The following is a 13622-nucleotide window of genomic DNA, read 5'->3' as shown; positions in this document are numbered from 1 at the left end:
GCGATCACATCGACCTTGGAACCATTCCCGACGCGCATCGTCACCTCGTCCTTTGCCAGTCTCCGTTTATTCCGCAGCTCCTGCTTTGAGTTACAAATATGAGCAACCGCACCGGTATCAAATACCCAGGAGCTACTACGAGTGCTGGTAAGGTACACATCAATAACATGTATATCACATATACCTTTGGTGTTGCCGGCCTTCTTGTCCGCCAAGTACTTGGGGCAGTTCCGCTTCCAGTGACCACTTCCCTTGCAATAAAAGCACTCAGTCTCAGGCTTGGGTCCATTCTTTGGCTTCTTCCCAGCAACTGGCTTACCGGGCGCGGCAACTCCCTTGCCGTCCTTCTTGAAGTTCTTCTTACCCTTGCCTTTCTTGAACTTAGTGGTTTTATTCACCATCAACACTTGATGTTCCTTTTTGATCTCCACCTCCGTTGATTTCAACATTGAATATACCTCAGGAATGGTCTTTTCCATCCCCTGCATATTGAAGTTCATCACAAAGCTCTTGTAGCTCGGTGGAAGCGACTGAAGGATTCTGTCAATGACCGCGTCATCCGGGAGATTAACTCCCAGCTGAGTCAAGCGGTTGTGTAACCCAGACATTTTGAGTATGTGCTCACTGACAGAACTATTTTCCTCCATCTTACAACTGAAGAACTTGTCGGAGACTTCATATCTCTCGACCCGGGCATGAGCTTGGAAAACCATTCTCAGCTCTTCGAACATCTCATATGCTCCGTGTTGCTCAAAACGCTTTTGGAGCCCCGGTTCTAAGCTGTAAAGCATGCCGCACTGAACGAGTGAGTAATCATCAGCACGCTGCTGCCAAGCGTTTATAACGTCTTGGTTCTCTGGGATGGGTGCGTCACCTAGCGGTGCTTCTAGGACACAATCTTTCTTGGCAGCTATGAGGATAATCCTCAGGTTCCGGACCCAGTCCGTATAGTTGCCGCCATCATCTTTCAGTTTGGTTTTCTCTAGGAACGCGTTGAAGTTGAGGGCAACATTAGTGTGGGCCATTTGATCTACAAGACATATTGTAAAGATTTTAGACTAAGTTCATGATAATTAAGTTCATCTAATCAAATTATTCAAAGAACTCCCACTCAGATAGACATCCCTCTAGTCATCTAAGTGAAACATGATCTGAGTCAACTAGGCCGTGTCCGATCATCACGTGAGACGGACTAGTCAACATCGGTGAACATCTTCATGTTGATCGTATCTTCTATACGACTCATGCTCGACCTTTCGGTCTTCCGTGTTCCGAGGCCATGTCTGTACATGCTAGGCTCGTCAAGTCAACCTAAGTGTATTGCGTGTGTAAATCTGGCTTACACCCGTTGTATTCGAACATTCGAATCTATCACACCCGATCACCACGTGGTGCTTCGAAACAACGAACCTTCGCAACAGTGCACAGTTAGGGGGAACACTTTCTTGAAATTATTGCGAGGGATCATCTTATTTAAGCTACCGTCGTTCTAAGCAAATAAGATGTAAAACATGATAAAGATCACATGCAATCAATTAGTGACATGATATGGCCAATATCATTTTGCTCCTTTTGATCTCCATCTTCGGGGCGCCATGATCATCGTCGTCACCAGCATGACACCATGATCTCCATCATCATGATCTCCATCATCGTGTCTTCATGAAGTTGTCTCGTCATTTATTACTTCTACTACTATGGCTAACGGTTTAGCAATAAAGTAAAGTAATTACATGACGTTATATGTTGACACGCAGGTCATAAATTAAATTAAGACAACTCCTATGGCTCCTGCCGGCTGTCATACTCATCGACATGCAAGTCGTGATTCCTATTACAAGAACATGATCAATCTCATACATCACATATATCATTCATCACATCCTTTTGGCCATATCACATCACACGGCATATGCTGCAAAAACAAGTTAGACGTCCTCTAATTGTTGTTGCAATTTTTTACGTGGCTGCTATAGGTTTCTTAGCAAGAACGTTTCTTACCTACGCCAAAACCACAACGTGATATGCCAATTTCTATTTACCCTTCATAAGGACCCTTTTCATCGAATCCGATCCGACTAAAGTGGGAGAGACAGACACCCGCTAGCCACCTTATGCAACTAGTGCATGTCAGTCGGTGGAACCTGTCTCACGTAAGCGTACGTGTAAGGTCGGTCCGGGCCGCTTCATCCCACGATGCCGCCGAAACAAGATAAGACTAGTAGTGGCAAGAAAATTGACAACATCTACGCCCACAACAAGTTTGTGTTCTACTCGTGCATAGAAACTACGCATAGACCTAGCTCATGATGCCACTGTTGGAGATCGTTGCAGAAATTAAAAATTATCTACGCATCACCAAGAACAATCTATGGAGTCTTCTAGCAACGAGAGGGAAAAGAGTGCATCTACATACCCTTGTAGATCACGAGCGGAAGCGTTCAAGTGAACGGGGTTGATGGAGTCGTACTCGTCGTGATCCAAATCACCGATGACCGAGCGCCGAACGGATGGCACCTCCGCGTTCAACACACGTACGGTTGGGAAGACGTCTCCTCCTTCTTGATCCAGCAAGGGGAAGGGAGAGGTTGATGGAGATCCAGCAGCACGACGGCGTGGTGGTGGAAGTAGCGGGGATCTCTGCAGGGCTTCGCCAAGCTCAGCGAGAGGGAGAGGTGTCACGGGAGGGAGAGGGAGGCGCCAGGGGCTTAGGTGCGGCTGCCCTCCCTCCCCCCTCTTTATATAGGGCCCCTGGGGGGGCGCCGGCCCTAGGAGACCCAATCTCCAAGGGGGGCGGCGGCCAAGGGGGTGGCTTGCCCCCCAAGCCAAGTGGGGCGCCCCTCACCCCTAGGGTTTCCAACCCTAGGCGCAGGGGGAGGCACAAGGGGGGCGCACCAGCCCACCAGGGGCTGGTTCCCCTCCCACTTCAGCCCATGGGGCCCTCCGGGATAGGTGGCCCCACCCGGTGGACCCCCCGGGACCCTTCCGGTGGTCCCGGTACAATACCGGTGACTCCCGAAACTTTCCCGGTGGCCGAAACTGGACTTCCTATATACAATTCTTCACCTCCGGACCATTTCGGAACTCCTCGTGACATCCGGGATCTAATCCGGGACTCTGAACAACTTTCGTATTTCCGCATACTAATATCTCTACAACCCTAGTGTCACCGAACCTTAAGTGTGTAGACCCTACGGGTTCGGGAGACATGCAAACATGACCGAGACGACTCTCCGGTCAATAACCAACAACGGGATCTGGATACCCATGTTGGCTCCCACATGTTCCACGATGATCTCATCGGATGAACCACGATGTCAAGGATTCAGTCAATCCCGTATACAATTCCCTTTGTCAATCGGTACGTTACTTGCCCGAGATTCGATCGTCGGTATCCCAATACCTTGTTCAATCTCGTTACCGGCAAGTCACTTTACTCGTACCGTAATGCATGATCCCGTGACCAAACACTTGGTCACATTGAGCTCATTATGATGATGCATTACCGAGTGGGCCCAGAGATACCTCTCCGTCATACGGAGTGACAAATCCCAGTCTCGATTCGTGCCAACCCAACAGACACTTTCGGAGATACCCGTAGTGCACCTTTATAGCCACCCAGTTACGTTGTGACGTTTGGCACACCCAAAGCACTCCTATGGTATCCGGGAGTTGCACAATCTCATGGTCTAAGGAAATGATACTTGACATTTGGAAAAGCTCTAGCAAATGAACTACACGATCTTGTGCTATGCTTAGGATTGGGTCTTGTCCATCACATTATTCTCCTAATGATGTGATCTCGTTATCAATGACATCCAATGTCCATAGTCAGGAAACCATGACTATCTGTTGATCAACGAACTAGTCAACTAGAGGCTCACTAGGGACATGTTGTGGTCTATGTATTCACACATGTATTACGATTTCCGGATAACACAATTATAGCATGAACAATAGACAATTATCATGAACAAGGAAATATAATAATAACCATTTTATTATTGCCTCTAGGGCATATTTCCAACAATGCTGAGTCAAATGTTGAATCTTCTATGAATGCTAACCCCTTTGTCGAGGAAAATGGTTCTGTGTCTGGTGAAAATGCTAGGTTGAAGGATCTCATTCAGACAGGAATGTTTAAGTCTCTCATAGGGCATCAAACCCTTGGTGATGTTCTGAGGAAAACTATTCTTGACAAGAATCCCAGGAAAGAAGGTATCGGTTTTGAAAGGAAACTGAATGAAAATGGCTCCTACTGGGAACCTGATCAATATCCTCGTACTGTGTGGGTGTCTGCCAAGAGCAAAACGCTCGATCCATCTTTGCTTTCAGGATATGACTCTCCCATCCCTGAATATTCTTATGATGATTCTCTGGATAACTGTAAGTTGTTCAAAAACCAATGTGGTGAGGCCGTTGCTCGCTATGTTGGACCAAACAACAGGAATGGCCCCCCAAAGAAAGCTATTTGGGTGCCCAGGAAAACTATCGATGCATTACTTGTTACTACCTTACTAACCATGCAGGCAAAAAATGCTCGTTACTTCTGTAGAGAAGTTCGACAGAATGAGTACATGCATACCTCATTCAACCACTATACTCGTTCGTCTGGGAAGAATTTCAATGCCTACTCTTTCGATTATGATCGCACTTCCTCGAGTAACAATTATGGTTGCCAAACGAAATCATATCCTGCTCACTCTTTTGTTCCAAAGCCACCCACATAGATGTGGGTGGTTAAGAAAGCCTAATTCTTCTGCAGGACTATGTCTCTGGGTGTACCGAATGGATAACGGATAGTGGATGCACTAGTCATATGACCGGAGACAAGTCGTTGTTTGTTGACCCCAACTTAACTGCTTCATCTATGAAGTATATTACTTTCGACGACAACAACCAAGGAAAGGTAATTGGGTTAGGTAAAATTGCTATATCCAAAGACAAGTCCATTGGTGATGTTTTACTTGTTCAGTCTCTTGGATTCAATCTCGTGTCAGTTCGCAAGCTTTGTGATCTACGCATGCTAGTTCTATTCTCTACATCCAAATGCATTGTCTTTATGGCCACTGGCAATTCATTCGTCTTCGAGGGAAATAGAAAGGGTGATTTATATATAGTGGATTTCCCTAAGGGTCCCTCAGTCCAAACTTGTTTGCTTGCAAAAGCAACCAAAGGATGGCTGTGGAACTAAGAGCCCCACTCCTCACTTGGCCACTAAATCATATAGGCCCGATGGAACTAAGAAAGTGAAGGGAAACAAGGCCGGAGACAATGATCTCAAGGAAGGATTTGATGCCATTGTCACGGCGAGGAAAGAGTATGCCAAAGAAAAAAATTGTTGAAGCTCAAAGAAATGGAGGAGAGAGGTGAAGCCGAGAGGCGGAGGGCAGAGGCCAAGGAGAGATTGGCGGTGGTTGAGGAGAGAAAGGTTGAACTTGAGGAGAGAAAGGCGGCGGCCGAGGAGATGAAGATGGTCGAGGAGAAGGCACTCAAGTTTATGTTCGTGGACACATCTACTCTTGATCCCAAGGCAAAGGTGTATGTCAAACTTTGTCACGATGAAATGCTCAAGAAGAAGCAAATGCTCATGAAAAGGATGATGATGGGAGGAATCGGAGGTGCCATGGGCGGAGGAATGGGAGATGGAATGGGCGGCTACATGAACATGATGGGAGCTGCCATGAATGGTGCATTTGGTGGAAACATGGGAGGTGGCTTTGGTGGCCACATGGATGGTGGCTTTGGTGGCATGGGCAGTGGTGTTGGTGGCAACATGGCCGGCATGGGAGGTGGCTTCGGCGGCAACATGAGCGGCATGGGAGGTGGCTTTGGCAGCGACATGAGCAGCATGGGAGGTGGCTTCGGCGGCAACATGAGCGGTATCGAAGGTGGCTTTGGCGGCAACATGAGTGGCATGGGAGGTGGCTTTGGCGGCAACATAAGCGGCATGGGAGGTGGCAATGAAGGTGCATCCGCTGGAGTTCGTGGCAATGATGAAAACATCGACAAAGAAGCCGTTGATGATGATGATCATACCACCGTCGACAATGTCACTAGTGACAAGGGAGAGGACTAAAATTGAGTGATGTTTATGTGCTTTTTAATTTGTTGGACCAAGAATTCTATTTGAGACAATGCACTTTGGTTGTAGGATTTTAAACTTTGATTGATGATGCACTTTTGTTGGTAGAATTATGAAATTGTATTGCTAATTGAATGTTGCGTGGTCTGCGGGTGGTTTTTACATTTACGGTTTGCATTACCTATTGGAGTTGCTCTTTTACATCTCCAATATACATCATCTGTTAGAGTTGCCTCCTTCTTGGAGGTGTAGAAAGCACATTTTGAAGATGTACATTTTTACATATCCAGTTTTACATCTCTAAATATGCATCTTATATCGGAGATGCTCTTCGAACCTCCCTCCTCGAGCGAACGTTTCGTTCTGTTTGGGAGGTCCCCAGACCGTACGTCATATTGGTGTCCTTAATTTAACATAGATCACGAGTAATTCAGCATAGATATTCATATAAAAATCGACAAGCGTATAAACTGGAGAATGATGCTAACCTGTTGACGCTCGAAAATGGCATGATCGCAAAGAGTGATTTGAGGTTGTAACAAGATGAGGTTAAAATTACGATTTCATGTCACCATTGGATGACTCTTTTCAGGATGATCGAAATAGATATATAAAGATGGTCCAAAGCGGAGCTCGGATGCAAAAGGTATGACGATTTTGGAGACACCGGTGTTTGACATCAGATTATAAAATGGCATGAAACATAGCGAAAATGGCCTCGGATGGAAAAAGTTTCAACATGAAAGTTCTTCATCTCGTCGAAACGGACGATTTTGATATAAAAAGCGTCCCCATCCGAGATCGTATGTTAAAGTTGCAGTCGAAACTGCGCACCGCAGCACTGCATGGCCGGATCATCCGGGCCGGGGTTCAGATCATCCGGCCGGAGGCCAAATAAACGACCCAAACAACAGAAGCTAAAAGGTGAAGCCGGATGATCTGGGTGTAGACCCGGATGATCCGGGTAAATGCCATCCGGGCAAGGATCCGGACGTCCGAACAACTTCTTTCTGCAACAGATGTTAGAAAATAGCTTGAAACACCCTCAAGATGACTTCAAATCGAAAAGTATTCGACAGCAAAGTTGTACGTCTCATCGAAAACGTGGATTTTGATATAAAAATCATCTTAATCCGAGTTTATATGCAAAAGTTACAACCTGATTAGTGACCTGCTGTCAGAAAACCGGGCTTGGCCGGATCATCCGGGCCTTGGGCCGGACATCCGGACCGGAGGTCGTGAGAAGTCCGAATTTGGTTAGATTTTGATCATTTGGACGAGGCAAGTCCTTTTATTGTACAGGAAGTCCATCCACCTCTTATATAGACAAGAGGTGACGGCCGATTAAACAACACACAATCGAACAAATCAATCTATCATCTTTTACCTTTAGCTTTATCTCTCTCTCTTGTTCTTCTTCTTCCTCGTTCTTCGTGAAGGAGGGCAGCGATCCATGAGACTCTAGGGGCGATCAAGTCGACCTAGGGCAGCCCATAGCCATTGTGCGCCCTGACGGGGTCCCTCTCGGGCGTGTGGGGTTTCGGGTCTACAAAAGCGCCAGCCAGTCTGCTTGCGTATCGCGCTTCCAGCGGGTCTCCTTCGACGTGAGCTGCGGTGCATCACTCCCGGCATCGAGGGTACACGGTGACGTGTTCCTGTGCAAACACACCTTCTGGCGACTCCGCTGGGGACGAAGCTTTGAATGTCTCCCGCCCGTTCTTGCTACAAAAGAGATCGTCATCTAGGGTTTGCAATCTACAAAGGTAATATGAATACCCAATTCACATATGTAGATGCAAATAATGCATATGTTGTTGCTAGATCATCTAATGAGAATAATGTATCAGCTAGCCCTAGCTTTATCAATCATGCATCTAATTATGTGCAAGAGCCGATGCAAAAAAATCCCCATGCTTCTACCTCATATAATTTTAGCAACATGCAACATATGTATTCCTACTCCCATGCATCGGCAAACCCACAAATCCATATGCCAATGAACAACATGATGAATTCGGTTAATCAAATTGAAACACCTCACATAGGAACTTCCGATAGTATGCAACAAAGTGTTTCACCTTTTTATTCATCGGCAACTAACTTGCAATATGTTAATCCAAACATGCCGATGGATAGGGGAATTGGCCATGCTACTACTAGTTATGTGGTCAATTACCCTCAATCATCATATGCTACACCTCATGCTACTAATTTTTTGGCACCATATGCAACTATACGTATTCATAATTCGGCTTCGCACCTTCATGCTAATAGCCGAATAAGTAAAAATTCTATAGGATCACATGTGTCTTCATCTAGTATCGTAGCATACAATATTTTCCCTGCACAATTACAGAATTTCGGTGACATCTTGTTACCGAAAGTGTCCAAAAGTGTCGGGGGGTGTCCAAAAGTGTTGGGGGGGGGGGCAATTCTATCCAGATTGGGTCATTAAGAAAAATCTTACGTCTTTTTGGGACGAATGCAATCTTGTTCTACATGAATTAATAAAAGAGGGACAACCTATTAATTCTGCTGCAATACAAGGTAGATTATGTCAAAAGAGAAAGCATTGGGTGTGGATACAATTATAAAAAAGTGGTGATTCAGATAACAAAGTTAATTCGGTTATTGAAAAGACCGAATCAAATATTACGTATGCCGAATCTGTTCTAGAAAAAGAGGACGACAAGGTGTTGGGGAGCTATTCGAAAGAGGAACAGCATATCGTTCAAGTAACGCAACCATCATGCTTTCCCAATGTGTTTGAAAAAGTATGTGAAAGGATCGAGAAGAGGTGTTTAGAGGGGGGTGAATAGACTCTTAACAAAGAAAAGTTGCAGTTTTTATTTTCTTCAAGTTAAGGTAGAGTTTTAGCACAAGTTTAAACATTCACAATACATATCAAGCAAGCATGGCAAGAGTACATGAGCAGCGGAAAGTAAAGCATGCAAGTTGCAAGAATGTAAAGGGATGGGATTGGAGTATGCAAACGCAATTGGAGACACGAAGATCTTTTCCGTGGTTCCGATAGGTGGTGCTATCGTACATCCACGTTGATGGAGACTTCAACCCACGAAGGGTAATGGTTGCGCGAGTCCACGGAGGGCTCCACCCACGAAGGGTCCACGAAGAAGCAACCTTGTCTATCCCACCATGGCCATCACCCACGAAGGACTTGCCTCACTAGGGTAGATTTTCACGAAGTAGGCGATCTCCTTGCCCGTACAAACTCCTTGGTTCAACTCCACAATCTTGACGGAGGCTCCCAAGTGACACCTAACCAATCTAGGAGACACCACTCTCCAAAAAGTAATAGATGGTGTGTTGATGATGAACTCCTTGCTCTTGTGCTTTAAATGATAGTCTCCCCAACACTCAACTCTCTCTCACATATTTGGATTTGGTGGAAAGATGATTTGAGTGGAAAGCAAGTTGGAGAAGGCTATAAATCAAGATTCATGTGGTTGGAATGGAATATCTTGACCTCAACACATGAGTAGGTGGTTCTCTCTTAGAAAATGTATGATGAAAGTGTAGGCATGTTCTGATGGTTCTCCTCACGAATGAAGGAAGGGTGGAGGGGTATATATAGCCTCCACACAAAATCTAACCGTTACACACAATTTACCAAACTCGGTAGGACCGAATCAGAAAACTCGGTCAGACCGATTCAGTTCATAATGTGACCGTTAGGCATTTCAGTGGGACCGATATGATTAACTCGGTGGGACCGATGTGCTAGGGTTAGGGTAAAACCTCATCTCGGTTTTACCGATTACTCAAACTCGGTGGGACCGATTTTGGTAAAGAGCTAACCAGAGAGTTGGTCAAGCAAACTCGGTGAGACCGATTACAAATCTCGGTGAGACCGAAATAAATGCAACAGGCACCAGAGAGTTTGCAAGCCCATCTCGGTGAGACCGGGATCCCATCGGTGAGACCGAATTGATTAGGGTTTCTGGCAGCGACTATGTCAAATGAACTCCGTGGCGCCGGATATACTGATTTGGTGGGGCCGAGTTTGACTTTTGGTTTGGGACATATGTGGATATGAGAAAGTGGTTGAGGGCTTTGGAGCGTATCACTAAGCACTTTGAGCAAGCAAGCCATTAAGCAACACCTCATCCCCTTTTAATAGTATTGGCTTTCATATGGACTCAATGTGATCTTGGATCACTAAAATAAAATGTAGAGTCTTGAGCTTTTGAGCTTGAGCCAATCCTTTGTCCTTAGCATCTTGAAGGGGTTCCACACCCTCTTGTCCATGCCACTCCACTGTTGAAATTTTCTGAAATATACTAGATAAAAACATTAGTCCAACAAGAAACATGTTGACATTAATTACCAAAACCACCCAGGGAGCACTTGTGCTTCCAGTATGTCTACCAAGTGATTTACCTATTTTCATATTTGGTCACAACTTTATTGTTGATGCATCTATTAGGAAAAATCTTATAAGTAATTTGGAAAGACCAATGATGAAGGGTATTTTACTTATTAGCAATAAAATAGTTACAAAGCATATCGGTCAACACATTGTACCATTCGAAGAGACCGATAGTGACTTATTATTGCAGCCAAAACTTTTCCCATTGATTTATGTGAAGTTTATATCTAAGTGGGTAGCTTTGCTTGTTTCTTACATGGCTTATACTTGGTCTCAATTGAGACATGTGTTCTAACTATTTTCATTTCAGAAATTAAAAGCCAAGGTTAAATTATGTTGAGAAAACTAATGCTAGTATAATATCTTATCCAAAAACATCAGAGATAGAATGAAAAACACAATGCATAGCCGAATGGGGATATTCTAAACCATTCGTTTGCTTACCTGGAAAGTCGTTCTCACAGCAAGATCGGCTAGAAAACGAGAAGCATACCTTCAATTCAAGCATGTGTGATCAAATATTTGATTTGTTGCTGAAAAATAATTACATTAGAGTTCTTGATCACCATGAAAAGCCATCTATCCAAGGCCGAATGTATTGTAAGTTGCACGATTCATTCAAGCATAGTTTTGAGGATTGCATCATGTTTCATCAAATAGTTAAATCGGCCATTGAAAAATGACGATTGAAATTTGTTGAAACACCTAGAGATGACCGGTCTATTCCGATTGGTCTTGATGGCAAAAAGTTTTTCCTCGGCTGCTTCAAGCTGATCCATTCTAAGAGAAGGTAAAAACTGCATGTGACAGGATCAAGCTTTCAAGTAAAGAAGTTGTTGAAGAGCATAATGAACATAATCTTGAGGGCGTGAATTCCATCAAAGCTACAATGAAGACGCCAATTGGGGGCAACAAGAAAATCCAATGATCAATGAAAGCAAACCAAGAGAAAACAAAGGCCGAAATAAGCGCATGTGTAAGAGATCAAAAATTAGCTTTGCTGAACTATTGGATAAATATCAAAAGAATAGTGCAGAGAAGAATGCTTATCGGTCAAATCATGCAAAGAAACCAAGATCACACCCAAGGCACAAATATGAGGATCGGTATTGGCAAAGTGAGAATTTAATGCAACATATTCATATCCTAATTTTGGGCCGCCAATGCCAATGTCGTGGATGCCTCCCTATGCTCATGTAGATCCATATCCATCATGGGACAGGTATGATACAAGGGCACACTCTCCATCTTATTTTAGACCATCTCACCAATATTATGCAACTCCGAGAAGATCAACATTTGAACAATCACATGTTAAAGACCGTTTCAATCATAAGGAATCGGTCTGGAGCTCAAGGAAGAAGAAAAAGGTGATCAAACAAGTTTACCGCGTTAAAAGAGATGGTCATAAGAGTGCTACTTCAGATTTGATCTCAAATAAAAAAGAGTCAATTAAAGTGTTGACATTAGCTACTAAAGGCAATGAGATGAAGCAACCAACTGTTGAGAGTCAAAGTGACAAATCTGAAGAAAAGAAGTTGAGAGTGCACAAGGCCAAAAAAGAATTGGTCGAAACAAAATCACAGCCGAGATGCCCACTCGACTTATCGTATTGGCAAAAGAAGGAATTACAAAATCTTAGTGCACAAGGGCTGGGAAGAAGAACATGGCATGGGTTCCCAGAAGGATCAATCAAAACAAAAATGATGTGCATGCTTCTATTGCAACAAGTACAATAAAGGTGAAGAAAGAGAATAATGGAAGCAACAAACAAGCCGAAGGTGTGCATCACAACATCAAAATCTTCGGTGAGCACATTATCTATTTTCTTCAACCATGCCATTGATGCCTTTGCCATGGAATTCATCCCTAGGTATGATCAATTACCAATCATGGATTTATTTTTATCCATGGATACTACATAATTTTCTATATCATGAGGGTATTACCAAATCACTATGCATTTGGTTAGTTACATTTTTGTTGCTAATATAAAGGGGCCGAAATATTTTATTGCTATTTCATTTGTTTATTTCGGCTATACATACTTTGGTGGGTGAATTCTATATGGACCTCATGGTAATGGCCGATATTTATCTATCGCCCTAAGAATATGTCAAAGCATGGCCGGTGTAGTATCATAACATCGTCCTTAGTTCAATCGGAGACCGAAACAAGGTACATGTTCATTGATATTACCCTTGTCTTTCTAGTACTATGGAGATTATTTTCGATGGTTAAATTCATAACAATGACCACGGTGTCAGTGTTGTTTATATACCTCCATATGGTGCTATTTTGTGAAGCCTTGTGGCGCTTAAAATATTTTTGCACAATAATTAATGCCGAATATGAAATTTTACTTGGTTTAGAGCTTTTGGTTGCCATGGGTTCTATACATATTGAGGCTTTCGGTGATCCGTTATGAGTAGTGCGACAAATATCCGAGGGTTAGCAATGTATTGATGAATCACTTATAGTTTATCTTGAGGTATGTCTAGATGCAAAATTTACCTTAGGTTGCTTTAAATTGTTCATATGTCTAGACATGACAATTTGAGAGAGTTGGCACAGCAAGCGTCCGGCTACTATGTTAATCATTGTGTATTGCATTTCTATCAATACCGATGCTTAGTCTCGTCAACAGAGGAAAGGCCGAACCGAAGTCCACCGCTTCGGCCATTAATGAAATTTTTTATGCAGAGAAAGTAAGGATTGGAGAAAATTTATTGTTGATTATCTGCAAAATCCTAGCAAATAGGTGAACAATATGGTTCGGAGGATGACCTTGAGATACATATCTATGGAACTTTATCATCAGATTGTTAATGAAGTTGAGAAGGTTTCGCCCAAGTTTGCATCAAGGATTCAAACAAAGAATGGTCGATATATATTTATCGCCCTAAGCACATTCAAAGTGACCGATGGAGTGTTGACATCGTCCTTAGAACCAACACTGTACAAGTTATTTTTTGGCACACTAGCTTTACCGAAAAACAGGATGGCATGTGTTGACGCTCAAAAATGGCATGATCACAAAGAGTGATTTGAGGCTGTAACAAGATGAGGTTCAAATTACGATTTCATGTCACCATTGGAACTTTTCAAGATGACCGAAATAGATATAAAGATGGTCCAAAATGGAGC

The 13622-nt window shown here is 43.6% G+C and overlaps 1 pseudogene; it reads right to left on the bottom strand.

Annotated features, from left to right (window-relative positions):
- LOC120967011 (uncharacterized) overlaps nt 1–13622 on the bottom strand; it is a 101270-nt pseudogene that overhangs the window by 44086 nt on the left and 43562 nt on the right.

Source organism: Aegilops tauschii, chromosome 6, assembly GCF_002575655.3.
Source record: "Aegilops tauschii subsp. strangulata cultivar AL8/78 chromosome 6, Aet v6.0, whole genome shotgun sequence".
In the NCBI taxonomy this organism is placed as follows: domain Eukaryota; kingdom Viridiplantae; phylum Streptophyta; class Magnoliopsida; order Poales; family Poaceae; genus Aegilops; species Aegilops tauschii.
The sequence above is the reverse complement of the archived record's forward strand: the minus strand, read 5'-3'. Positions and strand labels throughout refer to the sequence as shown.